This window comes from Hemitrygon akajei, chromosome 22 (genome assembly GCF_048418815.1).
Source record: "Hemitrygon akajei chromosome 22, sHemAka1.3, whole genome shotgun sequence".
Lineage (NCBI taxonomy): Eukaryota > Metazoa > Chordata > Chondrichthyes > Myliobatiformes > Dasyatidae > Hemitrygon > Hemitrygon akajei.
This window is the reverse complement of record NC_133145.1, coordinates 39,896,244-39,920,731: the sequence shown is the minus strand read 5'-3', so window position 1 is coordinate 39,920,731 and position 24,488 is coordinate 39,896,244. Positions and strand designations below refer to the sequence as shown.

Genomic DNA, 24,488 nt, shown 5'->3' with positions numbered 1-24,488 from the left:
TTAGACAGACGAGTCTCACCACTGTACATTATTTACCAGTTAACTTAACACTGTACTCTTGGTTGTCATTGTTCTGTGGAAACCGCTTATCCTTATGTGGTGGTTCAGTCCGAAGTCTGTGGTCTGTTCTGCGGACTCCGGGTTTTCCGGCGGTCCCTTGCTGCGGTTGGACTTAACCAGAAACACCTGATGCTCATATTGGAACTGGGAATATAAGTGGCCCTGGTAGTGAGTGTGGTTGGTTTTTTTTTGGGGGGGGGGGAAGAAAGAAAGAAAGAAAGAAAGGAAGGAAGAAGTCAAGTCATTCATGGCTGGTGGAAAGCTAGAATGGACTCTTGCCATCCTTGGGGCTGTATTGGAGAACCATGGCTTCTGGGAGCCTTGCTGGTAGTAGTTGGAGTGGTCATTGTGGTATGGATTCAGCTGTTTCCTGGGCCAGCCAGCTGGGTGGCTGTCAGCCACTCTGAGCTAGGTAGGGATCTGGTTGCTTCTGTAGCCAGCCAAGGCTGCCGGCTGTAATGGCTATTCGGAGCTACTCAGAGCTACCCTGATACAGAGGTGGAACTGTCTGTAGTTCCTTGGTGTTTGTCTCTTCCTGTCCTTACCCCTGTGGGGTAAGTCTGGCTGTTCTGCTGTTGCCCTATGGGGAGGATCTGTCTTGCCTTGTCCTCATCTCTGTGGGGTAGGTCAGGCTGCTCTGCTGTTACCTGATGGATGGTCCTGCCCCACCTTGGTGTGCAGTTATAGATGAGACCTGGCTTGTTGGTGGATAAGCCCTGGCTCTATGTTTGTGTACTGTCCTGTTTCATGTCAGTGTCCTGTTAGAGATGAGTCCCAGCTTGTTGGAGGATAAGTCCCGGCTCCACGTTGATGTACAATTCCTAGTCTGCCCCTAGCTCCAGCCTCCGAGTTCCCCAGGCTCCAAGCCTGCAGCCTCCAGCCTCGACGCACGCCTGCAGCCTCCAGCCGTGACACATCCTCACCTGGGTTTGGGGGTCTGAACCTGAGGCAAGACCCAGGTTCTGGGTCCTTGTCCAGTCTTGGGCTCGGAGTCCACCCCAGGCTCCTTGTTCCCAGTCCCTCGTCTTGGTCCTGCTTTCCCTGCCTAGACTGTATCCCGTCCCATCCTTGGGTTCTGTCTCGTCCTGTTTCTGGGACTCCAGTGTCTGTGTTCTGCAGTTGGGTCCTGATTCAACACCTGACTTATGACACCTTATTTTGTCCATCAAAATACTTCTAAATTTTAACACTTGTTTCAAATCTCTCTTCAGACATCTCCATAAGGAACACACACTATTCTTGTTTTAAGTCTTCACCCCCAAGGCCTTTAAACATGGTGCAAGGCTAAGGTAATGTGACTTACAAAGTTTTAGCATAACTTTTTTTTTGTTTTTGTATACTTCTATTTATAAAATCAAAATTTTGCATTAAGGCAAATTTTCACAATGATCAGATGGCTTATTTTTTCAGCAGTTATTTCCAAATTTTCAGAAATTGATATTATTTTATTATGCTTACACTGCCTGGCTTATCCAGACATGTAACACAACCATTAACTTAGCTGATTTTTTTATGTAAGTGCAAGAATATCATCTTGAGGATTGTAATTTTCAAAGTGCCACAAATTCATCATTTTTATTATTTCTGGACCTATTTGCAATTGGGATCTTCTGAAACCTAAAATTATATAGGTTACTCTCGTAAACGAGAACTTAACTTTTAATTAAAAAGCAAATCAGAAACACCCAAACACTAATTCCTCCCAGCTACGCCGTCAACCATTTCCCTCCGTTATGTGGAGGGATTGATGACTATGTGCACATTTAAAGGATGCTTTTGTGTAGTATTGGGGGTTTGATGTGTTTCTTTGAATGACTCCATGGCTTTTGCTTCATGGTTATCTGGAGAAGACAAATCTCAGATATACGGCTTACATGCTTTGATAACTTTTGAATCTTTGAAGATAATCTTTAATTTTGGGTGTAACTTGATAGGCAGAAACATAGGAGTTTGGAGTTCAATTCCGTATCACTGGTAAGAAAGTTTAGACAGTTGTCTTGTGTGCGTGCATGAGGGTTTTCCACTGGGTTCTCTAGTTTCTTCCCACAGTCAAAAGGCATACCGGTTATTAGGTTAATTGGCCATCGTAAATTGTCCTGTGATTAGGCTGGGGTTAAATAGGCGGGTTGCTGGGCAGTATGGCTCCTTGGGCCTGTACTGCGCTGAATCTCTAAGTAAATAACATCAAAACAGATCAAATAAATAAGTGCAGTAAGAAACAGTCTCCTGGTGGAATTCGGCAGGTCGAGCATCTATGGGTGAGGGAGGGGTGGGAGTTGTCAACAGTTTGGATTAAAATTGCATTTCTTCTGTCCACAAATACTGATCAACTTGTTGAGCTCCTCCAGCAGATTGGCTGTTGTTCTGGATTCTAGGAGCTGTCGTCTCTTGTGTCTCCAAATAAATAGCCATAATTTTGAAAAGAGGATAAAACCACACTTTGCATTTCTATGTTGGCATTTCAAAATGAGATTTAATATCTGATCTGCTGTGTATGTTGCATAATATAATTAGGAGATCTAGGCCTCATATGGAGCCAGTGATCATTAATGGAGAATGTGTGGAGCAGGTTAAGACCTACAAGTATCTGGGAGTACAGTTAGACGAGAAGCTAGACTGGACTGCCAACACAGATGCCTTGTGCAGGAAGGCACAGAGTCGACTGTACTTCCTTAGAAGGTTGGCGTCATTCAATGTCTGTAGTGAGATGCTGAAGATGTTCTATAGGTCAGTTGTGGAGAGCGCCCTCTTCTTTGTGGTGGCGTGTTGGGGAGGAAGCATTAAGAAGAGGGACGCCTCACGTCTTAATAAGCTGGTAAGGAAGGCGGGCTCTGTCGTGGGCAAAGTACTGGAGAGTTTAACATCGGTAGCTGAGCGAAGGGCGCTGAGTAGGCTACGGTCAATTATGGATAACTCTGAACATCCTCTACATAGCACCATCCAGAGACAGAGAAGCAGTTTCAGCGACAGGTTACTATCGATGCAATGCTCCTCAGACAGGATGAAGAGGTCAATACTCCCCAATGCCATTAGGCTTTACAATTCAACCGTCAGGCTTAAGAACTTTTTAAAAGCTATTATTAATGCTTTTTGAGATAGTGATTTAGATGCATATCATATTTTTTACTGAGTTAAGTATTGTATGTTATTAGTTTTGCTACAACAAGTGTATGGGACATTGGAAAAAAGTTGAATTTCCCCATGGGGATGAATAAAGATCTATCTATCTATCTATCTATCTATCATCTATCTAATGTCTCTGTGGTCCACTGAGTGCTTTGCACAAGGTTAGCCATGGCTCGATTTCCAGCACACTCCCTAGTCCAGAGACTGAGCCCACAATCTAGGTGGACACTTAAATAAAGTACTCCAGGATGGCAAAATTGCAATTACAGCAGCTGTGATGATGAACCAAGGCCCCATCTATCTTCCTGAGAGAACAGAAGGATTACTATCCTGACGGAAGGGGTGCTTGAAGCCCAGAGTCCTAGTGAATATTTAACCGTCAACCAGTATCACTGAAACAAATTTACCAAGAAATTCATTCACGGTCTGTAAACACTGGGACTATGGGAAACACATTGACTGCAGTGAAACTGAATTTCAGATGTGGAATTGGTCACACAAGCAACTATCTAGTGAGTTTGCTGATACAGACCCACAAAACATGCCCTGACATTTCTCAGTTGAATATCACATTCCTATTTGTGCGAGTTGGCAATAAACAAATAAGCTTGCTGGGTTTTTTCAATTCCTTCAAGCTACTCTTCAAATAAACAGCAAAGGAAAAAGTGCAGATCCTGTAAATCCAAAATAAAAATAGAAGCTCTCAGCATGTGATCAGCACTTGAGGAAAAGAGTCAAATTGTTGCTTCAGATCACTGATAAAATATGAGACCCGCGTTTCCCTCCTCTCACTCACTTGCTGGGTCTTTCAGAATCTTCTGTTTTTATTTCATACTGTACTTCAAAAGTGCTTTGTGGTGTTCTGAGGTCATCAAAGTCAATATGTAAATACAGGCTTTTTATCTCAATCACTGTGCAAAGGCTTATTCAGAGATTTGTCTTTTTACATTTGAGGCATGCTACCTGACTGTTATTCAGACCTGTTAAGCTCATATCTGTGTATGATTAAAGCTTCAAATGGTCTGAATTGATAGTTACTTACTTCTCCTCACGTTTTATGACACATAGCAACCAAGTAACAAATCATGAATAAAAGCTTTCTAGCAAACTGGAGAAGAATAGCTCTCAACACTTTATAATTCCCCTGAACTATTTATTTTTTTATCCTACGATGGGTGCTTCCTTTCACATGAGTGTTATTATGGAAGTTAGTCATTTTCTCCTCACAGGGACACAGGAGAAAGATTCTTGACAAATGATTGCCTAGAAATATTTCCCCTTCAGTAGCGCTAAATGCTCTAAACAGTAAATCCGAGGTATGTTACTCAGAAAGTCATGCAGTACAGATAAGTGGTGTTAGTTCCAGAGACAATAGTGCACAGTCTCAGGATGAATTTCCAAGCACATAAACCTCAATTTGCAATAGTTACTGGAACAATCAGTCACCCCTTAATTCTATCATCAATAGCTTGTTTTTATTTAATTAGGCAAATAGTTGATCAGCACTCCTGCTGTCTAAATAGCTCTATCAGTTTTAACTTGGCAGACTGAGCACACTGTTGAGACTTTAAATCCAACTGGGAAAGCATGAACAGGGCAGGAATGGGAAGCTGAGATGCACATCAATCATTCAAATTATCCTGGGCGATGCTTATATATGCCCTTAGAACAGGCACATAAACAAACCACTGGGAATTCTGATTTAAAATCTACACAGTTTCTGCCATTTCTAAGGAATTAACTCTTGGCCTGGTAAGTTGAGTTTGATATTAGGAACTCCTTGATAGAGAGGATGGAAAATAAACTGAGGCTGCTGGATATATTCCTCTCTAAATTTTCATTGGATCCAGGTGATATTTTTGCCAGTAGTTCAGAGATTCTGGGTCAGCTCCATCAACAACAGCAGTCACGGCCAGGTGTAGGCAGATGGAAAGCTTAAAAAGGCCACTGGGTTCACAGCAGTGAACATGGGGGATCAGCAACAGGCACAGCAAAAAGGACAGTAGGAAACTCGTGGCCAGAGGCACAGCTCTCATCCTTTTCTGTTGAAAAGCCCTGGACTCCTGATCTGATTCCATTGTTGTTTGCCTTAGCTATCAACACACCCAAGGAGTCAACTCCCAGCGTCACAACACATTCCCGAACCAAAACGTGCTCATAATGTTGAGCAAAACGATGACAACAAAACAGCAAAAGTAAAACATATGCACGGCCACTTATTTAAAATCCGTCAAATAGCAATTGTCATATGAATCTTCTATTAACTATGGGTGGGTATCCTTCATACATTAAGCCAAATTCTAGCTCGTACACAATTACAAAAACCTTGGGCACTCAAGCTATGGAGGTACTTTGCATATGCTTATGTGCTAGCTAGTAAACAGAGCCACAAATCAAGAGATTTTGGTGTTTTCCAGAAGCCACGGCGCAGGCAAGTGAATGAGGCAGTGCACAGTACTGTAACCTGGCAATAATATTCTGATTCAATGAAACCTCACAAGTCCTCACATTATAATTAACAAAGTGAGTATAAATGTGTGTGTAGTGTATTTAATATTTCAGTAATATTTAAATATATTGTTTGATTAAGCATTCTTTGTTATTTACATAATTCATTAAGGGTTAAATGTAAAAGTACGTGAATGGCATACACTATTATGTCATCACGTCATATGTGAGTGCTTCAATAAAGCAAAAAGAAAATGCACATGCTTTTCTTTCAATTTCTTCTATTTTTGGAGTTCCAAAGCATAATGGTGTGAAAGAATATACAAATATAATTTGCTGGTAAACTCAAGGTACAAGTTGGAAATGCATTAAAAAAATTGGAAAAAAGTAAGCAATCTCACGTGTTCTTCATACGAGCCACCTTTCGAAGGATAAATAACAAGACCAGCCATAGGAGCGGATAAAAATGTCCCAAACTGTTAATACAAGTGTGTGAACCATAGTTAAAAATTACAAAGAAAATGGTAGAAAGGATAAAATATTTCAGTGATTAAGATAGATGATATGAGCGGTTGCAGGGAACGTAGAGACCATTTGAGTAGGTAGTCTGGTCCGGAAGGTCAGATACAGGGGATCTAGAGTAAGCACACCAATCAGATAAAGGATTAGCTTGGTTGAAGGACTCAGAGGGTGATAGTGAAGATTTTGTTTTATCAGATTGGATGCCTGTGAACAGTGATGAGCCACAGGTATTGTTTCTGGGTCCATTACTGTCTGTCATCCATGTTAAAAACATGTATGAAAATGCATTTGGTATGGTTGGCAATTTTTGCAGATGAAATCAATATTGGTGGTATAATGGGTGGTGAAGAAGGTCCTCTGAGATTACAGAAGGCTACAGATATGTGCAAAAGTGGGCCAAGGAATGGTAGATGGTATTTAACTTAGACAACTGTGACATGATGTATTTTGTTAAGTTAAATCTGAACAGGACAAACTCCATATATAGCAGAGCCTGTATAGTGTTATAGATAGAGATCTATGGTCAAACATAGGTAGATGGGATGATGAAGAAGCTGTCAGGTACACATGGCTTCATCGATCCATTGGTGCATCTGGGATATGTTGCAAATATATCTGACTTCTTTTCTGTCCACTGACACGTATTTTGGTGTCATCTACAAACTGCTTTGGATTTTCATCCAAAATGGTCCCTACAACTAACGTGGAAGTTTGGTAATAGTCTCTTGAAAGAAGATTTAAAGCAATAATTGCATAAATAGAGATTACACAAGCCTTTAATAATAACAGAGTGGCTCTAATAAGGGAGAATAACTTTCAGACTTATCAGAATTTCAGCTCATGTTTAGAAAGGTGTTGAATTGGAAGTGTACGTTGAATTTCCAGGTTGGGTCTTTACACTAATATAACTCTGGACAACAAGAGAGAGGCCATGTAAGAGTTTTCATGCATCATGTGCCAGTCTTATATAATAGCAAGATGATGCATGGATCTTTAGCAAATAATGTTCTTAATTATTTCAAAGTGATTTTAAATGAGACAATGTTTAATTTTTAAAGAATCTATTACTGAGTTATTTTATTGTTTTGTAATATTTCTGAATGCCAGGCTGTCACAGGTTTACCAGATAGCTTTTGGGTTTTCCACAGAAGGGGCTTGTTTTGCTCTGTCCGTGGAAGGTGTTACATTCTGCAAGACCCCTACTTTCCAACAAGCTGACTCCGTGGATAGGCAGTAGCTAAGTCTGGTTTTGTTACTCTACGTCAGTAGTGGGGCAACAAGCTTAACTGCTGGAAGCAAGTTTTAGTCCCTGTGATTCAGAACCAGAATAGATCACAAAGGGACACAAACTCCCTGCTGTCTAAAGGATCAAGGGAAAGCAGGCCATAATGTTGGTCCTGCTCTTTCCTACAGCAACAGCCCAGCATTTGACCACCCTTTGTTGGTCCTGTCAAATCCCAATGGATTCAGCAGCTGTCCCTCCAGGAAACCCTGCTCAGTGCCAGTCTCAATATAACATGCAGGAGATTAGATGACAAGGCCAGTATTAAAGGTACCCACACGAAAAAAAAAATGAAGATCAGCTTTACACCTGAGAAAAACATTCAGGGAATGTGGAAATAAAATTTGCTCACTAAGAATTCAGCTATTGCATATTTTATAACCAACAGTGGAATGTTTTATAACCTACATCATGAATCCTGATATTTAGAATGCTGCTACTCAACAATATAAACATAATAAGTTATTTTGATCATTTCCTGAAGCTTCGAGTGTAATCAAATCCTTTTCAATGAGGTTTGAATCCTGTTTAGGTTCAGTACAGCTCCTGTTTTGTTGAGAATGTTATTCATTCATGGGAGTTGATGGTCTTTTTTTTTGTCCAGAAACTGTATACTGCTACTAGATCTGCAGATTTAAAATCTTGCAGGGTATTACTGCAAACTAATCCCATAAACTAAAACAAGGCAAACCCAGTGGTGATGATATACAGAGAGCAAATACCGTATATCATTTTGGCCAAGAAAAGCACATTTGCTGCTTTCACCCTCAGTAATAGGCAGAGAGGTAGAATTTGTTGCATTGTGCCTTTATGCATAAGAAGTCAGTACTACTTGGCATGGGTATTGAGGCCTGAGAGGGTGAATGGTACCTGTCCTATGACATTTTCATTCAGAATCATCCACTTGTCAACTGCATCAGTAATCAGATTGAAAAGTAGATTTTGTAACATTTTTTTGGTTGGACAAGTAACTTATGTCACAGCTCTCAAGAAGCTCTTTCTTATCAATCACAATCTTGTAAATAAATAATAGGTTTCTCAAGCTGCAGCTGCTTCTGCACCATCTCCATCTCTGAGGCCCAGACTCTGCCAGAAACCCTTACCCTCCTGGGCTCCCAATCAGCCCTGGCTCCCCAATTACAACCGAGCGTGATGTGCCCCAACCCTAGATTATCTGACTAAAACCAACTCTCATGATTCCATCTCAGTACACCCTCCCCTCTCCTCCACAATCCTCTCTGTGATTCCTTTCTTACACTTTATCTCCATTCCAGAGTAAATAAAACATTTCTTCCCTGGAAGTGATAGTGTCTCCTGGGATTATTTTCATGTTATGTGAAGACCATTATTCATTATTCCAGCCCTTCCCATGTTGATCCTGTGTATGAACACACTTAATCAGCTTATCGAACTTCCTCTTCACTTAAGTTAATCTTACTCATTCAAATAAACTTCTTCATAACATAGGATTCTTCTCCCCCATTGTTTGATGTACTTATCTGGTAATAAAAGTAACACAGTGCTTGAAATAACCAGTCCACTAGGGAACCTGATTTTCTACCTGTGTGTTTAATATTTGAGTAATATTGTAAATACATTGTTTGATTAAGCATTCTTTGTTGTTTAATTACTTCATTACGGATTACATGTAAAAGTATGTGCATAGCATACGTCATGTGTATGTGCCTCACTTAAAGTAAAAAACTCACTTTCCTGGTTCCCTTGTTTTCTTTTCAATTAGTTTTTATGCATTTGAGTTACAAAACATAATAGTGGTGAGGAGGAAGTTTTAAACAAACCGAAGATGACAGCCTACCTGTTGAAACGTAGTGAGCCGTTTGAGGTTTTTTTTTAAAGTGCAGCGAAAAATGGTTGAGTGAAAAAAAAAGCACAGCACATACTTCTTCAGGAACGGACAGTTTGTTTATTTAACAAAAGGCAGGAATGGAAGAATTCACGGGTTCATATACAGTGAGTACCAGGTGATATTAATCACAGAAGAAGAGCAGAAATTGCTGGCTACATCAGAGAGACTTATGAATTTGATTACACAACAGATAACTAGAAATTATATACTGAGTCAATTGAACAATGCTTTAATGCAAGTGGAATACCCAATGAGAAGTGGGTGCCAGTTGTTCTGAGTGTATTGTGACTAAAGGCATTCAGTTTGCTTAGGACGTTAACTGCTCCAAACAAACCAGCTGAAGTGATTTTTGCTGATATCGTGAAAGTAAAGCAGGAACATTTAGTATTGATTGCAGAACACTTTAGATTTCATAAGCAGAATCAATAGGAAGGGGAGTCTATTTCAGTGGATGTGGGTGAATTGAAGAGATTGCTTTTGAGTATACAGTAGTCAGTTCAGTGATGGGCTTGATGATTTACTGAGAGAACGTTTAGTTTGTGGAATCTTACAAGAAAACATTCTAAAACAGCTTCTAACTGAAGCACAACTTAAATTTAAAAGAGCATTTGAAATAGCTGCACCAATGGAAATAGCAGATAGAGATGCAATTCAGGAATGACAGTGAGCGTGAACAAAATTGTAGCACCTAAATAGAAACTGGTCTGGTGAACAAATTGTGTTTCCGTAGTAGCAGGGGCTCACAAACACCAGAACAATGCAAGTTTAAAGGCAAAACTTGCAGAAAATACAACAAAGTAGGACACATACAACGACAGGTTGGGCAGGCAAAAATAAATGGAATGCACAAGGAAGAGAAAAAGATAACAAGTCAAGTTGGAGTTTCAAAAAGAGCACTAATCTGCATGCTGTTGATGAAAAATCTGATAATGATGAGAGTAACACAGGACTGTGAGCCTTGAGATTTGCAAAGCGAAAACTAACAATAGGCAGGGAATATGGCTTACACCAGAACTGAACAGCAAATGAAATTAAATGGAATAGGACACTGGATTCCAAGATGGCGGTGTGACGCAGCTTGCAGCGGCCACTCCGGAGCTGATTATCTGTTATTTGTGGTGGGGTGCTGTGCGCAGTCATAATCATTTGAAAACGGACGTGGGAGCACAGAGGAACATCGGGAAATCTCCAGGATGACTTTCTTTGTTGCTGCTGCTGCTGCTGTGAGGTCCAGGTCTCTGCTGGGAAGAACAGGCCCTCAGTCCTCAGGGTTGCGTTGCCGATGGCTGTTGGTGGGGCCGTCTTAATACGCTCGGCAGAGGATGGTGCTCAGAGAAGCTGTGCTGGAGGGGATGGTCGTCGGCTCGGAGGTTCAACGGACTAGGAGTCGGCTGTGGTCAGGTTGCTTTCGGTGTGTGCTGCGTCTGCGAAGCTGGGTTCGACAGAGCTTTCATTGTGTGCTACATCTGCGAGGCTGAGTCGGGCGGTGCCGTGGAAGTCCATAGCGGGGGTATTCCCTTCTGCCGCCAGCATGGGATGGTGAGTCTGTTGGGACCCTGGGGACTTGTGGAAACTGTGTGGTGATTTCTTTTGAACTTATAGTCCTTTAACATCTTTGGACTATTTTTACTGTGACCATGGTCTGTTTTTTTAATCAATTATGCTATTGTTTGCACTGTTGTAACTATATGTTGTAACTATGTGGTTTTCTGCAGGTCTTGTAGCTTTAGTTTTTGGTCTTGTTTTTTTTCTGGTGGATTTGGAGCTCCTTTCCGGGGAATGCGCTAAGACAGTAGCGCGATATTAATACGCAGCAGCCTCTCCGGACTCTGGATTGGGGATTGCCAAACGTTATGTGGATTTTCTGGTGTAGTCTATTTTGTCATATGCTTTTGTGATATCATTCTGGAGAAACGTTGTCTCATTTTTTAACTGCATTGCATTTGTGGTTTCTAAATGACAATAAACTGAATCTGAATCTGAGTCTGCTGTTTAAGTCATTCCACAAAATGAATTTGACCTGCAATTCAAAGATGCTAAACTGTAGCCTGCAGATATCCAACTAAGAACTTATACTAGAGAAAATATAGTTCCTATGGGAATGACATTTGTAACTGTGAAATACAACAACCAACAAGCTACATTGGCTTGTATGTGGTAAAATCAAAAGGACCAGTATTATAGGGACATGACGGGCTGAGACAACTACAACTTGATTAGAGATCTATCCACCATTTGCATGCCATATCCCCTGCAACAGAGTCAACTGAAAGTGAATTAAGAAACGTATTGGATGATGCCACAGCAGAGTTCAAGGATGGCATTGGATAATTCAAACATATTAAGGTGAAAACAGTGCACCAAAACGTTGTACCAAAGTTATACAAAACCCATGCCGTTCCTTATACCATCCGTGACAAGTAGCCAGTGAGTTAGATCGTATGGAGGCTGAAGGAATTCTTTCCAAGTTCGAGCGGAACTCATGGGTAACACCAGTGGTCCCAGTAGCTGAAAGAAATGGGTCTATTAGGATCTGTAGTGATTTTAAGGTCACCATCAACCCGGTACAGTGTAAGTAGATCAATACCTTCTGCCCAGGATGGAGGATATCTTTGTGGATCTCTCTGGTGGAAAACACTTCAGCAAAGTTGGCTCAGCTAAGGCCTACCTACAGATGGAGATGGAACAAGAGTCCGAGGTACTGTATTTCTCACCATAAACACTCATAAAGGGCTTTATCACCATAATAGGCTTTTTTTTTTTGAAGTAGCATCTGCACCTGCACTCTGGCAGACAGTATGGACCAGGTGCTGCAAAATTGTCACCCATTGCTACCGGTAAGGATGACAAGGATCACCTCCAAAATCTCAAGAAAGTGCCAAAAAGATTTGAAGATTATAGGCTCAGAACACAATGCAACAAGTGTGAATTCTTTAAATCAAGCATCACTTACTCCATTGGTGCACATGGATTACACCAGTGTGCTGAGAAAATTCAGGCTGTGGTGGATGCCCTCAAGGCCAAAGGATGTGGCATAGTTGCAGTCACTTTTAGGATCTGTTCCTGTCAAACCTGGCTACTGTGCTCATTACTACAGATCAGAAATGGCAATGGACAAAGCAGTGTGAGGTGGCTTTCAAAAAGGTAAAGGAAATGGTGACATCAGACACTGTACTCACACATTAGAAACCAGATCATGCAGTGAAGCTTGCTTGTGATGCTTCGCTTTGTGGTATAGGCGCAGTCGTGTGATGAGTGTTGGAAGTGAACCTCCCTATTGCCTTTGCATCACATTCCCTTACCGCTGCAGAGAAAAGAGTCTTTGACTCTGATTTGGGGCGTGAAACATTTCAACCAGTACTTGTATGGGACAGAGTTTACCCTCATCATCAGCCACTAGTGTCCATTTTCAATCCACAGAAACGTGTTCCATTAACAGCAGTAGCATAAATGATTAGATAGGCTTTGTTTCTTGGAGGACATAATTACAAGATCGAATTGAAAAGGATGGCTAACCACAGAAACACTGATGGATTTTCTCATTTGCTCCTGGAAAAGGAGATACCTGAAAAATTGACGGCAGAGAGCACTCCTCTTGACATATTCTCCTTAATGCAAATCTCCCTATAAAGGCAGAGATGATCCAAAGGGAAACTAGAAAAGCCCCCACACTATCTTAGGACTATATGACCTCTCAAAATGGCTGGAAAGTGCAGCAAAAACTCTAGTCCCCGCATTTTTACCAGCGCTGGGATAAGCATGCCCTTGACAGAGGTTGTCTCATTTGGGGATTGATTGAGAGCTGTTGAACCATCCAAGCTGAGGGCTAAAGTGCTGAAGCAGCTACATACATGCCAGTCATTTAGGCACGGTCAAAACGGAAACACTCCAAGCTTTGTCTGGTGACCTGCGCTAGATCAGCAGATTAAATTCAACACATCCAGAAGATGCCAAGAGTGCAACCTCCATCTCCGGGAGTGGCCTGCATTGCCCAGGCAGAGGATTTGTGTGGATTTGACCAGACCATTCATGGGCACGATTTATTAGTAGTGGTGGATGCAGCTACAGAGTGGACAGAAATGTTCCCAATAACCTTCACTGCAGCCTCACACACTTTTGATATGTTGAGACGCTGGGTTCCATATTACATATTACATCTCCACTGTATCTCAAATGGTTCGGTGGAAAGGTTTGTCCAGAGTCTAAAGAACACACAGCGAACAACGTCTGTAGAACACACTACACTAACACTGAACCAGAACCTCGTAAATTTCTTCCTTGCATATCATAATGTAGCACACTCCACAACTAACTACTCACTAGCTATGCTCTTCCTGGTTCGTTTCTAGTGTTCATACTTCGATCACCTCAAATCCAATCTCAGAAGGAGTATGCAGGAGAAACAGCTAAGACAAATTGAAGGCTCCTCAAATGGGGAGGTTCAATGTATCACTCCCGGACAAACAGTCCTGGTGTAGGACGGCAGAGGTGATTAAAAGTAGGTACTTGGAAAGATTAAGAGCAGAACTGGACAACTCTCCCTCACAGTGGAGATTGCATTTGATATCATCTGGAGTCGACACAGAGTCAAATTGTTAGAGAAGAAAGCTATCCAGAGCTGTCAGAACCACTTCCTGTAGTCCCAGAGTCAACTCCTACAACCACCACAGATGAGGCCTCAGAACCTGAGATTGTTTTACTGTCACAGGTCTCACCTGCCAAGAAGAGTGATCCCTCCTCCTCTGTCAGGAAAGGCATAGCCCCACAAGAGTAGGAAAGCCTAAATGATTAAATCTTTAGTCCTGATTGGACAATTTAACTATTACTATATTGTTGTGTTGTATTGCACTGCAGTACTGTTATTGTGTGTGTGTGCTGAGATGTTGATATGCATTCTGTATTGAGTTGGAGTTTATAGTTAAGCAAGGAGGGCTGTTGTGTATTTAATATTTCAGGAATATTTGAGTAATGTGTAAATATATTGTTTGATTAAGTATTCTTTATTGTTTAAATAATTCATTACAGAGTATATGCAAAAGTATGTGCATGGTGTACAACATGATGCTGCCACATCATAACATATGCGCCTCGCTTGAAGTAAAAACAATGTTAGACTCGCATTCCTTTGTTTTCCTTTCGATTAGTTTCTATATTTTGGAGTTACAAAATATTGCACTACTAACCCATCTTCTCCCTCTAGAGATGTGCTATAACAGGTATATTTCAAAGTCCTTTGGAGGCTAATTACTTTTGATAAGAGAAATGTAATCCCCCGCTTAGAACCAGTATACACATAATCCCCTCTTTGTATTGGGAAATGACTGGGTTACAGAAGTATGAAGAAAGAAATAGCTTGGTTTCTTTTGCTTTTTGTTTTAAAGGTTACAACACGATGATTAATGTGCATGTAATAAAGCAAGGCTTGGAGGTTAGTTGCCAGAGACCCTGTTACATCCTGGGGTCTAACTCAGTCATAGATTGCCCATCACTCAGCGGACAGGTGGCCAGAAGAATGTTGGCACGGCCTGGATTGTTGACAGAAGAGATCAGTTGTCTATAGAAAGAATCTGCTTTCTAAAGAAGGAGAAAATGAGGAATCAGCTAAGTTAATTAGCTTGTTTATTCACAAGAGATTATTTCAATCCGGCCACTTTTTGACCTGAAATACAGTAGTGACAACAGTCACACCAGTCTGTGGGGCATATTTTCTAACACAACATGAAGAAAAGCCAAAAATTTACTTTGCATCTAAACGAATGGTGGCAACACAAATTCTCCAAAACAGGGAAGTTCACAAAAGAATGGAACATGTAAAGAACTTGAAAGAATTACCAAATGCAATAAGACCATAAGACATAGGAGCAGAATTGGGTCATTTGGCCCATCGAGTCTACTCCGCCATTCAATCATGGCTGATCCTTTTTTCCCTCCTCAGTCTCACTCCCTAACCTTCTCCTTGTAACCTTTGAATCCATGTCAATCAACCTAGAAAGTTCTGCCTTACATACTCACAATGACCTGACCTCCGCAGCTGCCTGTGGTAATAAATTCCACAAATTCACCACCCTCTGGCTGAAGAAATTTCACTGCATCTGCGTTTTAAAAGGACGTCCCTCTATCCTGAGGCTGTGCCCTCTTGTCCTAGACTCCCCCACCATGGGAAACATCCTTTCCACATCTACTCTGTCTAGGCCTTTCAACATTCAAGAAGTTTCAATGAGATCCCCACTTATCCTTCTAAATCCCAGCAAGTACAGACACGGAGCTATCAAACATTCCTCATACGATAACCCTTTCATACCCGGAATCATCTCTGTGAACTTCCTCTGAACCTTCTCCAATGCCAGCACATCTTTCCTTAAATGAGGAGCCCAAAAGTGTTGACAATATTCAATGTGAGGCCTCACCATTGCTTCATGAAGCCTCAGCATCACATTCTGCTCTTGAGTTCTAGACCTCTTGAAATGAATGCTGACATTGCATCTGCCATAGATATTGCCAACAGATATTTGTTACAGTAGGAAAAAGAGAAAGGACAACTTGTATTCTTCAAATTTGGTACATATCTAAATTAGGTTAACCAGTTAACCACCAGCTTATGTTTGGGATGAGGGAGAAATAAAAGCACTCAGGGGGAATTTGTCTGGTCGCAAGGAGGGCACATAATCTCCTCACAGACAGCACTGAATCAAGATTAACCCCAGTTTGTAGGAATTGTGGGACAGCAGCACTAACTGAGCTGTCCTCTGTAATCCGACGTCCTAAACATATTCTTTGAATATCTTCTTGACTCATGAACTGTCCCTTTAAATTGGAAAATGTTACTGTTACTCCCTTATTGAGGAAGGTGAAAGAGGGAATCGAGTCAAAAAGGGACAGATTAATAAACTGACAGAGAGAATTTGCACAATTTTTTAGCAAGGTAATAACATCTTTTCAAAAATTGACCAAGACATTAGACAGAAAAAATGTGTATTGTTCTTATTTCTTTGAAGTTCTAGAACTTTTAAGAAGCTACTCTTAACTAGTGTTACAGATCATGGGTTAAGTAACACTCAAGAAAATGGCTTAACATTAGGAGATGAAGTAACTGTAATGGCAAGGCTCGCGAGGCAAGATTAAAGATATATCCTGTATGGATCTGTATCTGGACTATAACTTTTCCCACTGCTTAAAAATGTTATTAGTTCCAGAATGCAACCTAATACAAAGGTAAATATATCAGTGGTGGTGTACCTGAAATCAGTTAATTACAAGAAGATATTAAAGCGATAACAAATGCAGAAAACCAACAATTAGATGTGATGTAAAGTGATTGGCAAATACCCTTGGTCCCAGTCTCAAATTACCTTACAGAAGATAGATCAGAGCCAGCTTTCTGCAATTGCCATTATTTTACCAGGACAACACACACAAAATTCTGGAGGAACCCCCCTCCCCCACCTCTTACTCTGACTTCTCAACTTTTCTTTCAGTCCTGATGAAGGGTCTCAGCAAGAAACATCGAGGGTTTACTCCTTTCCATAGATGCTGCCTGGCCTGCTGAGTTCCTCCAGCATTTTGTGTGTGTTGTTTTGGATCTCCAGCATCTGCAGATGGTCTTTTGTTTAGTTTTTACCAGGGTGGATTGTCATGGTTTGACAACTTCATGCTTATTTTCACCAATGCCTCTGTTTTCTTTCCATTTGCAGGCTAAATTCAGGCTTGTATTATGATAAAAGTTGACTCAAAAGCACAATTATTAGTCCAAAACCCCTGGATTACTCATCCAGCAATACATCTATCATATTCACTTCTTGGTAGCTTGATCATCTTGGCACAGCATATTAGTCTTAAAATGAAAATGTCCAGCCAAATGGTTGGTAAAGAGATTTTGGATTACATGTTGATGCTCATCAATAGCTGGGCTGTTTTCATTTAAGAAGCCAAAGAAATTGGGTACAAATTGTTCTTGGGTCAAATGGTTATCAAAGAAGCCAAAGGCAGGAGAGTCTTCCCTTGAAAAATATAGTTGTGTCTTATTCTGTTGCCAATTACCCATGGATAAAGTGATGAAATAGTTTGGGGTAGCGAACAATGCATGCTAGATACATCTATGAATGGCAGATTGATGACTGATGTTGCTGACATCCCCCATGACAGCTTGGAACAGACCAAGCATAAACACTATGGTGACCTTGACAGCACAGAGAAGGCTGCCCAGATGGTGAGGTTTGTCTAGGATCAGTTTCCAGGGGATGGCATAAATCCGCCACTGCTCCTTGACTCAAGTTAGCTATGAAAACATCTCACATGTGTCAAAATGGAAGTGCCTTGGTTTATGAGGCAAGGCATGAACAGTCTTTGTTAAATATCATCTTTCTTTCCTGATGTTACCTCTTTCTATTAATCACTTAGCTGGGCTTCTCATCAAAATACTCTTAGAGCAAAGACTCTTAATGGCCATTTTCAGGTACCTCAGTGGTTGTGTAATCTTGTGATTGCTAAAATATGATCTGATTTCAGACATCTCAAATTTGAGTTAACACTGATGCCAAAAATCACTAATTACTTATTTCTTTCACTCAGATGCCATTCCTAAATCCAGCACCAGTCCATACACCTCCCTCCACCATCCAATCTTCTTTCTCTGTTCTTGCCCTTCTGAATTTGCCCATAGTTCGCCACTGTTACCTAACAAACACTAGTGGCACATGCTCAGAAGGGTTCCTTGTTCCTGGCTCTGTTGACCATCTCAGCAGATTGTCTATTTCAAGAAACATCAGCCTTGGAGTCTCTGTACCCAACAGGCCCGTGCTTCTTATCTTATCCTTGGCCTCAGCATCACTTCTTTGCTCCTTGTCAATTTCTAATTTGTAGTAATGGACTATCTCTTTAAAAATTTACCTTGATATTTCTGCTTTCATGAGTTAAGCCCCATGCTTGCTTGCAGGCCTTCTGATTCTGTGACAAAAGAAGCCCTCAGTTTGTGCTGTTATGACAGTAACAGCAATGTCTTCTGGCTGACGGAGGGATTTACTCAAGATCATAATCAGGCCTTCATCTCTTTCCATTCCAGGTTCTGGAATCATTTAACTTAATGGGACTAGTGCGTCTACAATAAGTAGAAGATTTTAAAAAAGTGCCTTAAAACAAAAATCTTAAATACCTCATCATACATAATATTTTGCAAGGCCTTGTTTTAAATTTGAGCATACCTTTGATCAACAGACGAGTTACCGTTGAAAAGCCTTGACTGATAATATAGGTTGTCATTTGTCCCAAACCAACCCATCTATGTTCAGCCCTGAAAATCACTGCTGACAATCAGCATGCATCAAAGCTAATGTTTTCTCCCTGTGCACTTGAGCACATTTCATAGCAAGTTTCATCTGCTGCTTGAACTATTCTATCTCCCTTTGCAGGATTTATCTCAGAAAGTGTCCCCAGTTTCAATCTCTCCATCAGGGATTCTTTCTAATATCAATATATTGCCAAGAATTGTAACTGCTATCAACATTCCTTTGGTTTGCTTTTTGCTTGTTTTTTTTTTCCAAGTACTGAGAGAAAATGGCAGCATTGGGGATATTGGATCTTAATGTGCAGTACTTACCACCAAGGAGGCTGCTCATTGTCACTTACTTCATACTTGCATCTTTGTGCCTCTAGATCTCTACATTTTTCACAGGAAAGCTTCTACCAGCCAGAGATATTCTGCTCCTTAAGCTCTCTTGGAGTCCCTCCCATTCCAGAACTGACTGCAAGCTTTATCCTCTATTTATCTGTGACTTTAAAATTTCACCGTCCCACCACAGTTTCTCAAACTTGCATTTCCATTCTTCTCTCAGACTGCATTCCACCTGATGTCCATTGGAACATAATATATCTACCTTAATATCTGCCACAATCTTGTTAGCAGAGTTCCTCATATGTCAATTTTATGAGTACTTTTATGGCTGCACCAGCAATAAGCTGTGTATTATCATATTGTATTTCTTGACATGTTTTGGCCTGTCATAGTAGTTTCCTTTTATTATCAAAGAGCTTTATGATTGGTGGTACTGTACCCCTGCTGGGATGACCTTATGCAATGGATTCAACCTACCTTATTAAACACTATTGCTATTTGTTACAATTACAAAAGAACTGGGATAAATGAATAGATGAAACTGAGGCTGACATATTATTTGCATAGTTTGAAGAATGAGCTGATAGTGCTCTCTGCCTGACTACAGGCCCATTCACTCCATCACCTTTGTGACCGCTTGCTCCAGGGAAATAGAACTTAACATGACCCACTATGTCTTGTCATTAGCTTCAATCCTCATGTACAAGCTGTGACCACATCCTGTAAATGCATATCAAACAGAAATCCAGGGATCAGGTTCCCATTCCCAGTTAGGCCATCTCGCTGCTTGCTTTCTGCAATAATCTTGCTAGTATCTGTTTTATGCATCATTAATCAAATTCATTAACAGCTGCATAGTTCAAATCCTGCCTGATGCGAAGGTATCATTGGTGTACCACCATAGTGAGATTCTCTGTCATTTCTACTGTTCAGAAGCATTCTTTCTGAACACCCTTAATTTTTTATATTGTTGCTGCTTTAAATAGCCTCTTCCGAGTTTCATTTGTTGGTCTTGATCTGTCACCTACTCTGTGCCCTGCATTGTCACAAAAAGTCAAAACCCGAAATAAAATTAAACACAGTTTTTCCTTAATAACACATTTTTTTCAGAATAATTTTATTATCAAAGTACGTAAATGTCACCATATACTTCCTTGAGATATATTTTAAGATGAGCTCATCTGGTCCACGCCTCCATTCTGAATAACTTTGCTCCAACATCTGTCTCTGGCTTGCTCTGAATGGTTATCTCTCTGCCCTGCCAGTGATGAAGAGGCCACTTATCCTTCGAGTGTTGTTGTCTTGTTGCTTCTAATTTCCAAATGCATTCGAGCACACACCTTGATGAATCCCTAGAGTACTGAAATCACCTTGCTTTCAACATTTCTCACCCAAATCATTCTAGCTCAGGAACTGAAAGCAGCTCAGCTCTGTAGACCCCCTCATTTTCCTTTGCCTTCAATCAAATTGCGAAGGAATCTAAAATTGGCATTTTACCTTCTTGATGGTTTCTACAAACAATATAAATTATCTCGCATTCAAATTCTGACTCATAATTTACTCACAAAGGATTCCAGTGTTTAACAAATTCTATAGTCTAGAAAAGCCAGTGCTTTGGTCTCTACAAAGTAGTTTCTGGAAATTTATAAGGTGCCAATTAAATAATAAATAATAAAATCCTCTGCCAACATCCAGGCAGGACAGCTTCTATCCTGCTGTTATAAGACAACAAAAAGACTCTCAGTACAAAAGGATGGATTCTTAATCTCACTATCTACTTCATTAAGATTTTGCACCTTATTGTCTACCTGGACTGCACTTTCTCAGTAAATATTACACCTTATTCTGCACATGTTATTGTTTTACCCTCAATGTACTGCAGCAATTAACTAATCTGTATGAACTGTATGCAAGGAAAATAGCTCACTGTACTTTGGATAAGTATGAAAACAAGAAACAAATTTATCTTTAGATCACCAATATAAATGATTGAAGTGATGAGGCTAAACTCTACATACACCAGAATTTTGCATACAATGATGGAGCAAAGGTATTCGATACAGAGCCCAAAGGAAGTTTCCCAAAAAGACACGACTTTGTCAAGGGCAGTTGCTGTCAGCCATCAGTTTAAATGGGTCTCTGGCACTCAGCAACAATGATAACAACAGACCAAGCAATTAACCCACTGAAGGAGTCTCATAACAAAATTAACCAAACGGAGAATTTTCAAATCAATTTATAAACATGTTGTTGATAACAAAGTACAGATTTAATTTACGGGAGATTATAGCAGAATTTTAAATATAAACAAATGCATTTTAAGAAAGTATTCTTTAAAAATGACAAACATTTTTGAAATATGAGGGAATTACAATCCATATACTTAAAAGTATGTTTCTTTTAGGGCCAAAGAGATCATTAAATAGAAATTACAGCATGGCTGTAATTTGTTAAAAATCACTTAAATCTTACGCAATAAAGCATAGCATTTTCAGCACTGTAATGTGAGAATGATTGATAACTACTCGACAGTCTCATCTGAATGTTGTAGATTCTGCCAAAGAAGGCAGCAAAACAAAGAGAAACATGGAATTAGTGTCAGAGATGTTTGGATTTCCCCATTTAACTGTGCACCTGTGTAGAAGACAAGCTGTATTGTGTTTGACTGCAGATAGCTGCAACATTCATGGACTCGGGGTCTCGGACTATATTTTTTTGTGTGTGACTGTACTTTACTGCTATCTTATATGTGCTCTGTATGCTGTGTATGACTGTTGGTGCTGTGCTTTTCACCTTGGCTCCAGTGTAACGGTGTTTCATTTGGCTGTATTCATGAGTATGGTTGAATGACAACTAACCTAGTACTTGAACACCCAGGTACACATCAAATTTCCTCTCCCATTAATCTCATCGTTTCTCACCTAAACTTCTAGGGCGATCATATCAAAATCTTGATTCTCCCATTCTCCTGGTTCTCATGCTACGATCAGGGAATTTATTTCATGCTGGATGAAGCATGACCATAAACTACTTATAACAACTTTCAAAAACTAATTAAATTACCCAAATCTGCATTTAGTTGGAAAGGTACCAAAATAAGTTAGATAGATGAGAAACTTTAATGTGCTGCATAGTCTCAGTAATCTATCATTATTTAGTGAGCCATAGTGGCTTTGAGCTTGCCACAAATAAATTTTCTGAAATATACGGCTAAGTCCAATTGGCTCAAAACTGTTTTTGCTTCAGACATATTTAAATTATTCAGTATTGTGGTCAGGCAATAGTTATACAACAGTACTGAAGAGGTTGTGCAATTTTAGTTATGAACATGGAATCAAGAGAAGCAGATTGTAGAAGATGTGGACAAGAGTCTAGGCTTTTGCACAAATATGAGAGTAAAGACAATGCTTTCCTTATTAAAATGTTCAAAGGTCAAAGTAAATTTATTGTCAAAGCACATATACTGTATATCATCATATACTATATTGAGATTCATTTTCTTGAAGGTATCCGCAGTAGAACAAAGAAATGCAGTGTAATCTATTAAAAAAACACAAACAACCAATGTGCAAAAGAAGTCAAACTGTGTGAAAACAAAATAATAAATAAATAAATGATACTGAGAATATGAGTTGTAGAGTCCTTGAAAGTGAGTTCATTGGTTGTGGTTTAGGATCCTTAATTGAAGAGTATTAACAGTTCCTGAAACTGGTGGTATGGGACCTGAAGCTCCTGTACCTCCTTCCTGATGGCAGCAATGAGGAGAGAGAATGGCCTGAACGGTGGGATCCCTGATGATGGATGCTGCTTTCTTATGGCATTGCTACTTGTAGATGTGTTCAATGGTAGGGAGGGCTTGGCCTGCGATGGACAGGGTTGTAGCTATCACATTTTGTGTGCAATTCCATTCTTGGGCATTAGTGCTTCTACATCAGGCCATTATGCAACCTGTTGGGATACTTTCCACTGTCCATTACTGGATGCCTGTGATTGTTTTAGACGACATGCCGAATCTGCAAAAACTTCTAAGGAAGTAGAGAACGTTGTAACTTACATGCTCCTCCTTAAAATTGATTGCACTTTGTCAGAATTCAATGAATTTTTAAGTGAGGGGCAGGCTCCCCTATGTCATGAGATGAAAAGGAATGAGAATCCCTGACAAAGCCAGTATCATACTCAACTCTGCTTCTTTCATCCTTGGCAAGCCATTGGACTCCCTGACGTCTGAGTTATAAGTTTATTTAAAACAAACTATTAAACTCATTCCATTCGCACATTCCATCTACTCCATCATACATTTTCATTAAGACATTTAAATACATATCAGGAATCATTAAAAAAGTTTAAAGTTCAAATTAAATTTATTACCAAGGTACATATATGTTACCAGATACAACCTTGAGATTTGTTATCTCGTGGACATATTCAGTAAATCCAAGAATCATAATAGAATCATTGCAACACTGCATCCAACAAGTCAAACAAACAACCAGTGCACAAAAAACAACAAGCAAAATAGTAATAATTAATAAATAAACAATAAATATCAAGACCATGAGATGAAGAGTCCTTGAAAGTGAGTACATAGATGGTGGGAATAGTTCAGTGATGGGGCAAGTGAAGTTGAAGGAAGTTTTCATCAGTGGTTCAAGAGCCTGATGGTTGAGGGGCAATAACTATTCCCAAACCTGGTGGTGTGAGTCCTGAGGTTACTGTAACTTCTTCATAATAGCAGCTGCGTGAAGAGAGCATGACCTGTGTGGTGAAGATACTCGATAATGGATGTTGCTTAACCATGACAGTGCTCCATATAGATGTGTTCAATAGAGGGGAGGGCTTTGCCCATGAAGGACTGGACAATATCCATTACTTTTTGTTGGATTTTCTCTTCAAGGTATTGGTGTTTCCATATCAGGTTGTGATGCAACCAGATTCAATCTCAACTTCTGATTCAATCTCAAACAATTCCTCAGGACATCTTTTCAAACTTACAATCCTAAATAATTCCCTCTTATCTAGTTGTATTCTACAATGAATGCTTCCAACAATCCAAAATTTTTACCTGAAACAACAAACAGGTCTTTATTTTAACTTACTTGTAGGAACCTCAACCATATTTCAAGCCAAGTAATCATCCAGTTCTTCCCACAGTTCCTAACCTTATATCAAGCATCCATTATCATACTGGGGACATGGGAATACTGTCTATTTTTGGAACTTGCTTCAGGGATCATCAAACTTTCCGCTAGTCAACTTGGAACACCGATCCAAGAGTAGCACAGGTAATATTCAGGTGAATAAGCTTCCATCCTAGCACGGAATGATGCTCAGTATTGCAGAATATTTATATAGTAATTTGCTCAAATAGAAATTTACTGTGCAAGATAAACTAAATAATTTATTGTAGAGAGGCAGCCAATGCTACACTGCAGGTCTAATTGAGGAGGATTCACTTTAGATACTTTATTGTCACCGAACAATTGATACTAGAGCATACAATCATCACAGTGATATTCGTTCCTGCGCTTCGCACTCCCTGAAGTACAAATTGAAGTAAATATTATAAAAATTTAAAT

The 24,488-nt window shown here is 40.0% G+C and overlaps 1 protein-coding gene across 19 annotated transcripts in view; it reads right to left on the bottom strand.

Annotated features, from left to right (window-relative positions):
* The window catches only part of rbfox3a (RNA binding fox-1 homolog 3a), a 1,515,582-nt gene that overhangs the window by 655,296 nt on the left and 835,798 nt on the right, over positions 1-24,488 (bottom strand). The gene's annotated exons all lie outside the window — the stretch shown is intronic.